Below are 10,418 nucleotides of genomic sequence, written 5' to 3' on the forward strand. Positions count from 1 at the left end.
AGCCCATCCCAGGGAAGCGTGTCCCGGGCACACGGCGGGTCTCGCTGGCCAGCTCTGTGCAGGGTAGAGCCTTCAGCCAGAGCAGCTGAGGCAGAACTCCCCGGTTTTCCCCTGCTGTCAAAGCAGGAAGTTCCCTGTCTGAGCACCGTCTCCCAGCCCCATGTGTCAGCCAGAACAAGACGTTTCACGTTGAATTTCTGGAGCCTGACTTGTCGGTGTGAGTGGCAGCCCCGGGAGCCCAGCTAACCAGCCTCACCTCTCCGTCCCCAGGCCAGGCCGGGCTGTTCCAGTGCAGTCTGGGCAGATTCCACGTCTGGCCCTTCCCTGACCACACTGCCAGGACTATTCCCTCATTCTGGACACTTCTGCAGGCTTTTTCTCCAGACTTGTCACTTTGCTCTTCAAATTAATTCAGGCTGCTGCTGTTAAGATCCCTGGCATGTAGCTCCCACTACATCACCCCTCTGCACGTCCCATCCCCTCTAGATGATTAGCTAGATGATTTATCATGGAATCATAAAATTCCGGAGTGCTTTGGGTTGGAAGGGACCTTAAAGGCCATCCCGTTCCAGCCCCTGCCATGGGCAAGGACAGCTTCTACAGACCAGGTTGCTCCAAGCCTCTTTTTTGTTTCTGGTCCCTGATTTTGTCTCGCTCTCGCCATCACTCCATTCCTGGTTCTTGGCTCCTGTCCCTCATTGTCTGGCCAGACGTTCTGCCAGCTCTCTTGGAAGTGAGACGAGCCAGGACAAGCCAGCCCGCTGTGGTTTGTGTTCCCAGTGCGTGGGCACCAAGAGCAGAGCACAGCCTGAGGCTGGTGAGATAAGGTCACCTCACGCTTTCCAAACAGAAACCTGCAGCTCCTGCTGGAGATGTGTTCCCCACTCTCCCCAGCGCCATGACTTCTCCGTCTGTGATTTCTCCCTGCAGAGCGCAGGTTTCCTTGGAGCGGTGGCTGACGCTGCACATCTCCGCGCACTGACTCAGGGCCTCAGCAGGTCCCTGAGCAGGGGAGCCGTGTCCACAGGGCTGCTGGAGCACGGCTGCCTGCGCTGGCACACACTTAGTGCCATCCCAGTCACCGGGGCTGGCACCTGAGCTCGGCGAGCAGCTTACGCAGCTCCCAAACCATCACCCTGCGTCTGCTCAGACGCCTCATCTTTGTGACAACCTTCGCTTACAGCAGCACGACAAAGGGGAGATTTATCCCAACAACGTTTGCCTGATAAGCGCCGAGTTAATGGCACACGAAATGTGCTGGCTGGTCCTCTGCAGGCCTGGGATCTAATTAATCTCTGGCAAGTCCCCCTGAAATAGAAGCGGTGCTGGCCTGCACATGCAGCAGTCGAGACCAGCTAATTGGAGCCAAACTGGAGGAAGGAATTGCTGCAGCACGGTGGGATTTCCAGAGTTGCAGTGCCAGAGCCTGTGTTTCTGCTCCAGTGGAAAAGCATTTGTGCCAGTGTCTTACCCCAGCCAGAACCCAGAGAGCTTTGGAATCGGTCACAAAAGCACAGAGCTAGGTGGTGACACACTGCACAAAATGAGGTGGTACCGACTGTCAGAGTGGGTGAGGCCCATATCCATAGGGACGTGACTCCAGGACTCCATCTGTGCCCAGTGACACCTTCCTGCAGCCACACAGGAGCTGGGGAGCCCCCTCTGCACAAGCCATGGCAACATCTGTCCCCAGAAAGAGGCTCAGCGAGCTCTGGTTCTCAGCAGTTTCGTGCGACAGAGAAGCAGATCAGTGTGAATATATTCCACTTCTCCAGGGGGTTCATTTATCAATCCATTTGTAACAGGACATAAAAATCAAACCCCAGCACGACTGAAAGGGAAACATGCTCCTGGCTTTCTATTTCCACCTGGGTCATTAAATTACCCAGCCACCCCCTGCATCACTTGCTGCCTTAATCATGCGGATAAATGAATCCCCGTGCCAGGCACACACAGAGAGGAGAATATAATTTTATCACCATTTGCTCTTGAGCCCGGGAAGAGTCCCAGTCTCCACTGCAAGGATAGAGCAGGGCTTTGTTGCTGTGGGGTGTCTGCACCCCTCTGGGTGTAGTGTCCCCAGCAGGACACACGTCTGTCTGGTGTCCTGTCACATTGCAACACAAAATAACTCACACACGGACGCTAGCTGTAAAAGGGGAAAGAAAAGAACCTAAAGAGATTTTATTTTCTGACTCCACTATATATAGAATATCAAAAGTGGCAGTGGATTGGAGGATAAAATTGCCACCTCTCCAACCACACTGGTCAAACCAACAGCCCATCAATTCTCTCCACCCATAAAGAAGAACGCAAAACAATCATCATTTACCTGAACAGTGTGAGAAAATTCAGTAGAAATATGTAAACATCAGAAGGCATGGAAAACTTTTAGAAGAACTTTAAAACTCTCAAAAGAGCAGGGCAACAGTGTCCCTCGGACACGGGTCCCAGGGTCACACCAGGGACGTCCTGGCAGCAGCAATGACCACGTGGGCAGGAGCACACACACGGCCACTGGCAGGCCCTGGAGCCTGGCTGGCTCCCACCTTCCCCAGGGCAGCTCCTGCCCATCCCCAGGAGTGCCAGCCAGGTGTGCACAAAGCTGCCCTGCTGGATGGGGAGGGGACACAGCCCCAGGGAGGTACGGACAAGCAGTGGGAAGGTTTAACAACACCACATAGCGAAAGAAAACCAGTGTCCAAGCTCTAGAGAATCGTGGAGTTCTAGAATTGTTAAGGCTGGAAAAGATCTCTAAGTTCATCAAGTCCAGTTGTCAGCCATGGAACACCACCATGCTCAGCACTAAACTCGTCCTTGAAGGTCATATCCAAGTGTTTTTTTTAACACTTCCAGGGATAAGGACCTCACCACTTCCCTGGGCAGCCTCTTCCAAAGCTTGATAACCCTTTCAGTGAAGACATTTTTCTTAATATCCAACCTAAACCTCTGGTGGCACAACCTGAGGCTGTTTGCTCTTATCCTGTGGGCTGTTCCCTGGGAGAAGAGCCCGATGCCACATCACCACAACCTCCTTTCCTCTTACTCCTTTCACCCCCATCTTGTCCTGGGTTCCCAGAAAGGGAGGAGGAAGGAAACGCGTTTAGACACATGTTCAGACGGCAACCTGCGCTCAGCAGTGTTTGCACACTGAGCTCTGAGCCCGCCTGGCCCGAGGCCGAGCTCGGGAAAAACAAAGCGTGTGCCAACCTCTCGGGAGCCGAGTGCGACGAGCGAGTGCCCGGTGCCAACTTGGCTGCTCTCCCTCGCTCCTCGCAGCTGCTCCAGAGCAGTGCCCGACAGGCACAGGGAGCGCTCGCCCTGCGCACGGAGCCGTGCCCAGAGCCAGCGTGTGTACGAGCCGTGCCTGGCAGGAGCTCCTGGAGAAGCGCGGTGCGCAGCCAACAGGGCAGCGCTGGGAACGGGAACAGGTGGGGAGCGCCTTTCCAAAGCTGTACGTCAGGTCACAAGTGGGTGTAGAAACCAGGGCTGCTGCCTGCTGCCGAGAGAGCCAGCAGAACAGACTGTCCTGCGGAGTCGTGACGGATTATAACACATCCCGAAAGAAGAAAACGCCCCAAAGGAAGGGAATCCGTTTTGGCAGCAGAAGAGGGTAAAGTTCAGGTTGTGGATGAAGACTGAAAACAGCTCCTCAGTTTTTTCCCACTCACACGTGCTTTCAGGGGAGTGGTGAATTTAATTTTCTGGACCGCAGTAAACTCTTGTTCCAGATGCCAGGAGAAAGTTTTGGAATGTCACTGGGAAAGGTGTGCAGTGAAGGTGTCTTTTCTTGGGGCTCCGAGCCTTGCTGAGCACCTCAGCTGCTGAGAGAAAGCAAATTCACTCTCAGAGAAGTGGAATCGTTGTGCTGAGGCACGGAGAGACAGCCAGCAAGCCCGTGTTCACTGTAGTGGCAGTATCTGTGTGACAAATGGTGTTCATTAAGCAGCACATTCCATCAAGTGTAAGGGAGCTGAGTTCCCAAGTGAACCAAGGGCAGCGTGTCCCACACAGCCTGAACTGTGTCACGGTGCTCTGGTCACGCCCGAGGGTGGGAAGTAGAATTAGAAACAGAACTGGGTGCAAGGGACGTAGCAAAAGCTTCTCAGGTTCTCATCAGGATATTGTTGCCAATAGGTTCTGGTTCCCCCCACCTCAAACAGAAGTGGGGGTTGCTGCTGCCCTGATTTATCAGCACATGGGATTATGCAAGGGGAGCAGAGGCAAAAGGGACCTCAGACCAGGGCTCCCGGGGCTGCATCAGGGGACAGAGCAATGTCAGGAGAAACCCTGATCTCCCCTGGACTCGTTTGATCCTGGAGATAAACCTTAGCACGGACTGTGGTAAATGGGAGGACAGACAAACAGCAGGCATAAAGAGAAGTGATAAGAAGCCAAAGGAATGTAAAGATCAAAAGGAACCTAACCAGAGCCGAATGCTTTCCTGCACAGAGCAGTCTGGCCAGGGAGTGACCATGCTGCAGTTTTACTGTTTCATTTGCAGCAAAAGAGAGAGAAAAACGGGCCTCTGTGGCAACAGAGTGTGCAAATCCATCAGAGCACTGGCAGAGCTGCAGACAGGTCTTCAGGGAGACAATGCTCTATCTGTGGGGAGCCAGCCCAGCTCAGGGAAAAACATCTCAAATAGCTGCTGTCATCAGCACATCCTCCATCCTCGCGGATGGGCTGGCCGGCTGCGCTCCCAGGCAACCATGGCGCACTTTCCAAAGCTTTAGAGTCAGTAGCAAAGGCAAAGCTCTTCCTAAGCTTCTTATCCTTGTGTGTGTGTGATGCCTGGGGTTGGACCATCAGCAGCTCGGAGCCTTGTTTAAGCTCAAATGGATCAACAGTGAAACTGGAGCCTCGTGACCTTCAGTAGCTCCCTCACCCTCTGTCTCTTCTTGGGAACTCCTGTCAGCACCGGAGCGATCCTGGATTCATTTTTAGGGTGATGAGGAGCAAAGCAAGCAGCGTCCCAGGTTAGCAACCATCCAGGCACGCAGGATTTGCAGTGCAATAATAGCAACCCCAGCGTCTCCCACAGTAATCCCAACCAGCAGCGTCTCCTGAAGCCAGAGAAACCCCACACAGCTCCCCGAGCCTCGCAAATTAGCTCCATTATCTTGGCCGTGCCTTCCCTGCTCTCCATCTGCTCTGAGCACTGGGAAACCAGCGGGGTTTGAACTCCTGCCTGCTCGAGGGAGCAGCTGAACCTGCAGCAGCCAAAACAGCCTGGGCTCACAGAACAGAGAGAGGCTGGGGCATGAACAACCCCCGGGGTGGCACAGGAGAGCAGGGTGACCTGAGGCTGGCACACGACTGTCACTCACAGCAGTTACTGCACCCCCGAGTTCATGGTACTCGAATTAAATCATGTGTCTGCTAGTACTGCTCTCTCTTGGATGCTGGCAAACGGGGGCTGAATTTCCTGTGAATAGGGTTCATTCTGGAAAGGAGCTTCGGCTCCTGCTAGGCAGCAATCTGCGTGCAAATCCGGGAGCTGATCTCGCGGTGGAGCAGAGCCCTCAGCCCTTGGAGCAGTCCTGGAAGAAGGGGCAGGCACGCTGTGTCCTAATTCCAGCGGCTCCCCACAGCTTGCTGGACAAAGGCGCGAGGCTGCCCGAAATACCTGCTGGATGGGTTCGGCAGCTGGGAAACCTGAGCCGGCTCCCTGCCGAGCTATTCAAGGATGGCTTTTCTCAAAGTCTTGTCATTTCAAGAGAAGGGAAAAAATACCCGTGGGCAGAGCACCCAAACAGCCTGGGAACCTGTCCGGGAGTGCTGTGCCGTGCCCTTTTGGTGTGGCGAGTGCCCGGAGCAGACACCAGACACTGTCCCGACATCAGCCCCTCCAGCGCGCCGGGATGGCGCCTGCCGCGGGGCATCCCACCTGGGAATGCTTCCCTGGCTGCGGGGGCAACTCCTGCTCCTCAGTTCAGGGCTTCTTTTAGCTGGTGAGACTCAGCCCTGCTAAGCAGTGCCAGTGCCCATCGCTCTTGGGTTCTGTTGTTTGAACACACTTGTCTGCTCAGTCTCTCAAGTGCAGTGAGCAATCTGCAAGCTCCATGGAGAAAATAACTTCTGTCCTGCTACAGGGCAGCTTCCACGCTCAAATTCCACCTCACATCCAGCCTGGGATGCATTCCAGAGTGGCCTCTGTCACAAGAGCCTCTTGAACAATCAGCTGCGCGCAGAGATCACAGCGTGTGTGACTGCACAGCTTCACCCCCTCTCCATCCCCTGCGGGGCCCGGCAGCCCTCCAGGAGCGTGCAAGTGGGGGAAGAGGCACAGCTAAATCCAAACCCTTTCCAGTTCTGCTGGACTGGGGTGAACTCTGCCCTAGGGCTTTCCCCTGTGTCAGACTCCACAGCTCCACGTCTCCCTGTGTTTCCAGCTTGAATGAGAGAACACAGGATCACAGAATCCCCGACTGGTTTGGATTGGAAGGGATCTTAAAGCTGTGTGAAGTCATTCCCCCTTGTCCTGTACCTCCAGGCCTTTGTTCAAAGTCCCTCTCAGATCTCTTGGAGCCCCTTTAGGCACTGGAAGGGGCTCTAAATTCTTCCTGGAGCCTTCTCTTCTCCAGGCTGAACCCCCCAAGCTCTCCCAGCCTGGTTCCTTAGGAGGAGAACAGGAGGAACCTGAGTTACTTCAGAAATATTAAGTCTGAAAACTTGGTAAAAAAGGGCCAGGACAAAGCAAGCAGGGAAAAGTACTGAAACCAGGGAGTGAACAGTCAAACACAGGGCAACATGAAGTGTTAAAACCCCAAAATCTCAAGAGATCATGTCCAGGCATGAGAAACCAAAACCCCAAGGAATGTCCTTCCAGAGTCCCCTCAGCTGCCCAGGCTGGCCGTGTCCCCTGCAGCCCCCTCGGTCACCGCCTCTCTGTGACCCCGGTCCCTGGCAGTGCAGTGCCAGGAGCAGCCTGGGCAGGGACGTTTGTGCTCACACTAAGGAGCTGCTGCTTTGCTGTGTCCTCAGCGGAGCGTTCCAGGCTGCTGCACACTCCATGTGCCAGTTCCAGCTGCTCTGCACTTGGACATTCTGGTGTTTGCACTGAGGAGGGGAAGAAGATGACTTGTATTTTAAATAACAGCTCAAATCCTGGGGCATGAGACCCAAACTTTGGGGAGGACAGCCTGTTGCCACGCCACCCTAATCCCAGCCTTTTCCTTCTCTTTGTTTAGCATTCCTCTGATGGAATTTGGGCTACAGCTAATGCTGATTAACATTTCCATGTTAGTTATTTCACATAATCTCTTCTCCAGCTGTGGCAGAGCCTAGAAATGCACCATTTTTCCTTGTTCAGTCTCTGCTGCCCAAACTCTTCCCAGCCCAACCACTGGGACTGAAAGGGTTGGTTGCCCCTGACACGGATCAACTCCTAAATGCAGGAATGGTGTCCTTTCCCTCTAAACCTCCAGGTGGATAACAAGATTAAGATTGCAGGCCGATCCTGAGGTGGGAACAGGGCTGCTTGGGAGGCAGCACACACACGGCTGAGCTGGATGTTTCCCTGGTGGAGCACTGGTAACCGCCAGCCCAGAATAATCCGGCTAATTTTACACCTGCACTCATTCTTCCCTGTGGGATTCAGCGCCAGAGACCAATGCCTAAAATTAGGGCAGGTTGCAGACACGATCCTTAACGTGTTAAAAGTAGAAACATGCCAATGGATGCAGGGCTCTCATCCCACCGCTCCCCGCTCGGGCCACAGGAACATACCAGACAGCACTCGGGGCACCTCCCAGCTTTGGTTACAGGCTCTGCTGGGGACAGCTCCCGGCTGCCACACACCAGGGCAGGAGGTGCTGGGGTGGCACACAAGGTGCCCACACTCTGCAGTCACCCACCGAAACTCCAGTCACCGGTGTCACCGCCGGCTGTGCCGGGCAGACCTGCCGTGCTCCCGCCCCAGATCCAGCCCCCCGGCACTCCTGCAGCCTCTGGCACCGCCCCGGGCTCGGGGATGCAGGAGCTGAGCGTGGAGCAGAGGTGACAGGTGACAAGCCAACCACTGACAGCTCTCTGTCCTGCTGCACCTTCTCCTTCCAGCACCAGCCCGCTCCACCAACCCTCACCTCCATCTGCCTCGGTTTTCCCTGCTCCTGGAGTACTGATCCCCTCGCCTCAGAGGACTGCCTGAGGCACCAGTTTGGGATTATTCTGGCATAACTGTTTTTCCCCTCATTAAAAAAAAAAAAAAAAAAAAAATCCCTTTTGGTGACACACCAGTTGTTAATCAAAATTAATTTTTCTCTATCATTAATTCTCCATGGGTGAAAAAATATATCATCGATCTGTGTGATTGCATCTGTTTGCAAGATACAATCAGAACCTGCTGTGATGATGACTTTATGGAGGGACCAGCGTTCTCTTTGCCCAGACCTGCGGGCAGGTGAGGCAGCAGCTGCCGCACAGGTTCAGCTGGGGCAGCGACACTTCAGAGCAAATCACGGGGAACAGCTTCTGCTGGGAAACTCCGAGAGACAAAGGATCACAAGGAGCTCCTCCCCGGCCGCTCCCTAGCGCTAATTGCTGAGCCGCTGGACCACGAAGCACGCAAGGATGGCCCGGGCCAGTAATTATCCCTCCTCCTCCTCCTCCTCCTCCTCCTCCTCCTCCTCCTCCTCGGAGCATCACCTCCACCTGCGGCCGGGTTCAAGCGCAGGCTTGGGGGTGTCGGGGTCAGGGCTCCCCGCACAGGTCTGGGTGTGGTGGCGATACCTGCCCTGGGCTGGGCTGGCAGCAGGACCGGCGTGTCGGGGCTGCCAGAGACAGGAGGAGCTCGGCCAGCCCTGCATTCCTCGCTCCCGGCATCACTCATGCACTGAGCAACCCAGGGAGGAACGGGGAACATCGGCACAGCCCAGTCGCTGCCGCGCAGCTCTCCTGCTCTGTCCAGCTGTCCCTCGGATGTCAGCGGGCACAGGAACCTGCTCTGCTGCTGTACGGAACCGCAGGTCCTGGGAAGGGAAGGGCCAACCCGTCCCTAAAGCACGGAGCATCCTCTCGGGCCGGGGAGGGCACAGGGATCGGGACATCCTCTCGGGCCGGGGAGGGCACAGGGATCGGGACATCCTCTCGGGCCGGGGAGGGCACAGGGATCGGGACATCCTCTCGGGCCGGGGAGGCACAGCTGTTCTGGCGCCAGCTCGGAGCCTCAGCCCTGATAAGGCCAGCAATGGCTGTGGGACCCGCGGGGACGATGCCGATCCCGTTTCCACGGAGAGCTCCATAGAGATCAGGGGAGATGGAGAGGGGTGGGGCTCCATCGGTGCCATTCCGAGCACCGGGGCCCTGGATAACGAATCCCTGTTGTTTTAAACGGGAAGGGACGCCGGGTTTCCACTCCCCACCCAGTTCAGAAACAAAAGCAGCCATTGTGGCAGCGGGAGCGTCCGGCTGATAGCGCGCCCGCAGCTCCGCAGGGAGGGTGTCCCGAGCCAGCCCACACCCGCATGGCCTCTGGAAAAGCCACTTCCCTCGGTCCTCGGGTGTGCCCGCCGGGCAGCTGCTCGGCGCTGTTTCCCGGGAAGGTTTCCCAGGTTTAGGGGTGCCTGTACCACACCAGGGACTCACGGAGCCACAGCTGCTGTGCCACAGCGGAGTGTGCACAGGTTTGTGTTTCCCAGCTCCATTAGCTGGCCTAACGAGGTAATGACACCCCTGTCCAGCCCTGGCCTTTCCCAGATCACCGAGCTGCTCCTGAAAGGCTGTTTTAGAGAATAAACTAATTAGCCAGCAGCCTTCACTGCTGCATTTAGCAACCTCTCAGTGCCAATTACAGGTGAGAGCAGCGGCTGAGCCAGAGCTGCTCCCTGGCCCTGCTGCCCTGGCTGCTCCTGCCAAGGACAGGGACTGGATCCCATGGGACTCCCACCCACTCATATTGCCAGTGGGTGCTGCCCGGCCAAGGCCTCCCAGAACCTCCAGCAGCTGGTGAAGCCATGGGAATGGAAACCGAATAGTGCCACCCAGCAGCAGCATCCTCAAGGGGACACACGGCTCCTGGCAGCCCCTGCTCACGGCCCAGGGCAGCTGCAGAAAGCTGCTTTACTCCAGAGAAGCCAATTACAGCTCCCTGACACCCAGGAAGGCCACACAGCAGCAGAACCCACGCTGGGGCTGCAGCCTCTGGTGCTGCCTTTGCTCCGGGGGCACCAGCAGATCCTTGGGGTGATGGGGCAGAGGAACAACCTCTGCAGTGCTCGCTGCATCTCTCCACCCTTCATGTCATTAATTCCAGTTAATAATTAACAGGAGGGAGTAAGGAAAAGCCTTGTCAAAATCCCAGTGTGGCAATAGAGCGTGTGGAAAGCCCGGTGAGCACGTGCCTATTGCAGGTAACAGGGAGCCCCATGGAGCCTTAATGGGCTTTGGGACCCGTTAGCTCCTTATCCCCTGCAATA

This window comes from Vidua chalybeata, chromosome 13, assembly GCF_026979565.1.
Source record: "Vidua chalybeata isolate OUT-0048 chromosome 13, bVidCha1 merged haplotype, whole genome shotgun sequence".
Lineage (NCBI taxonomy): Eukaryota > Metazoa > Chordata > Aves > Passeriformes > Viduidae > Vidua > Vidua chalybeata.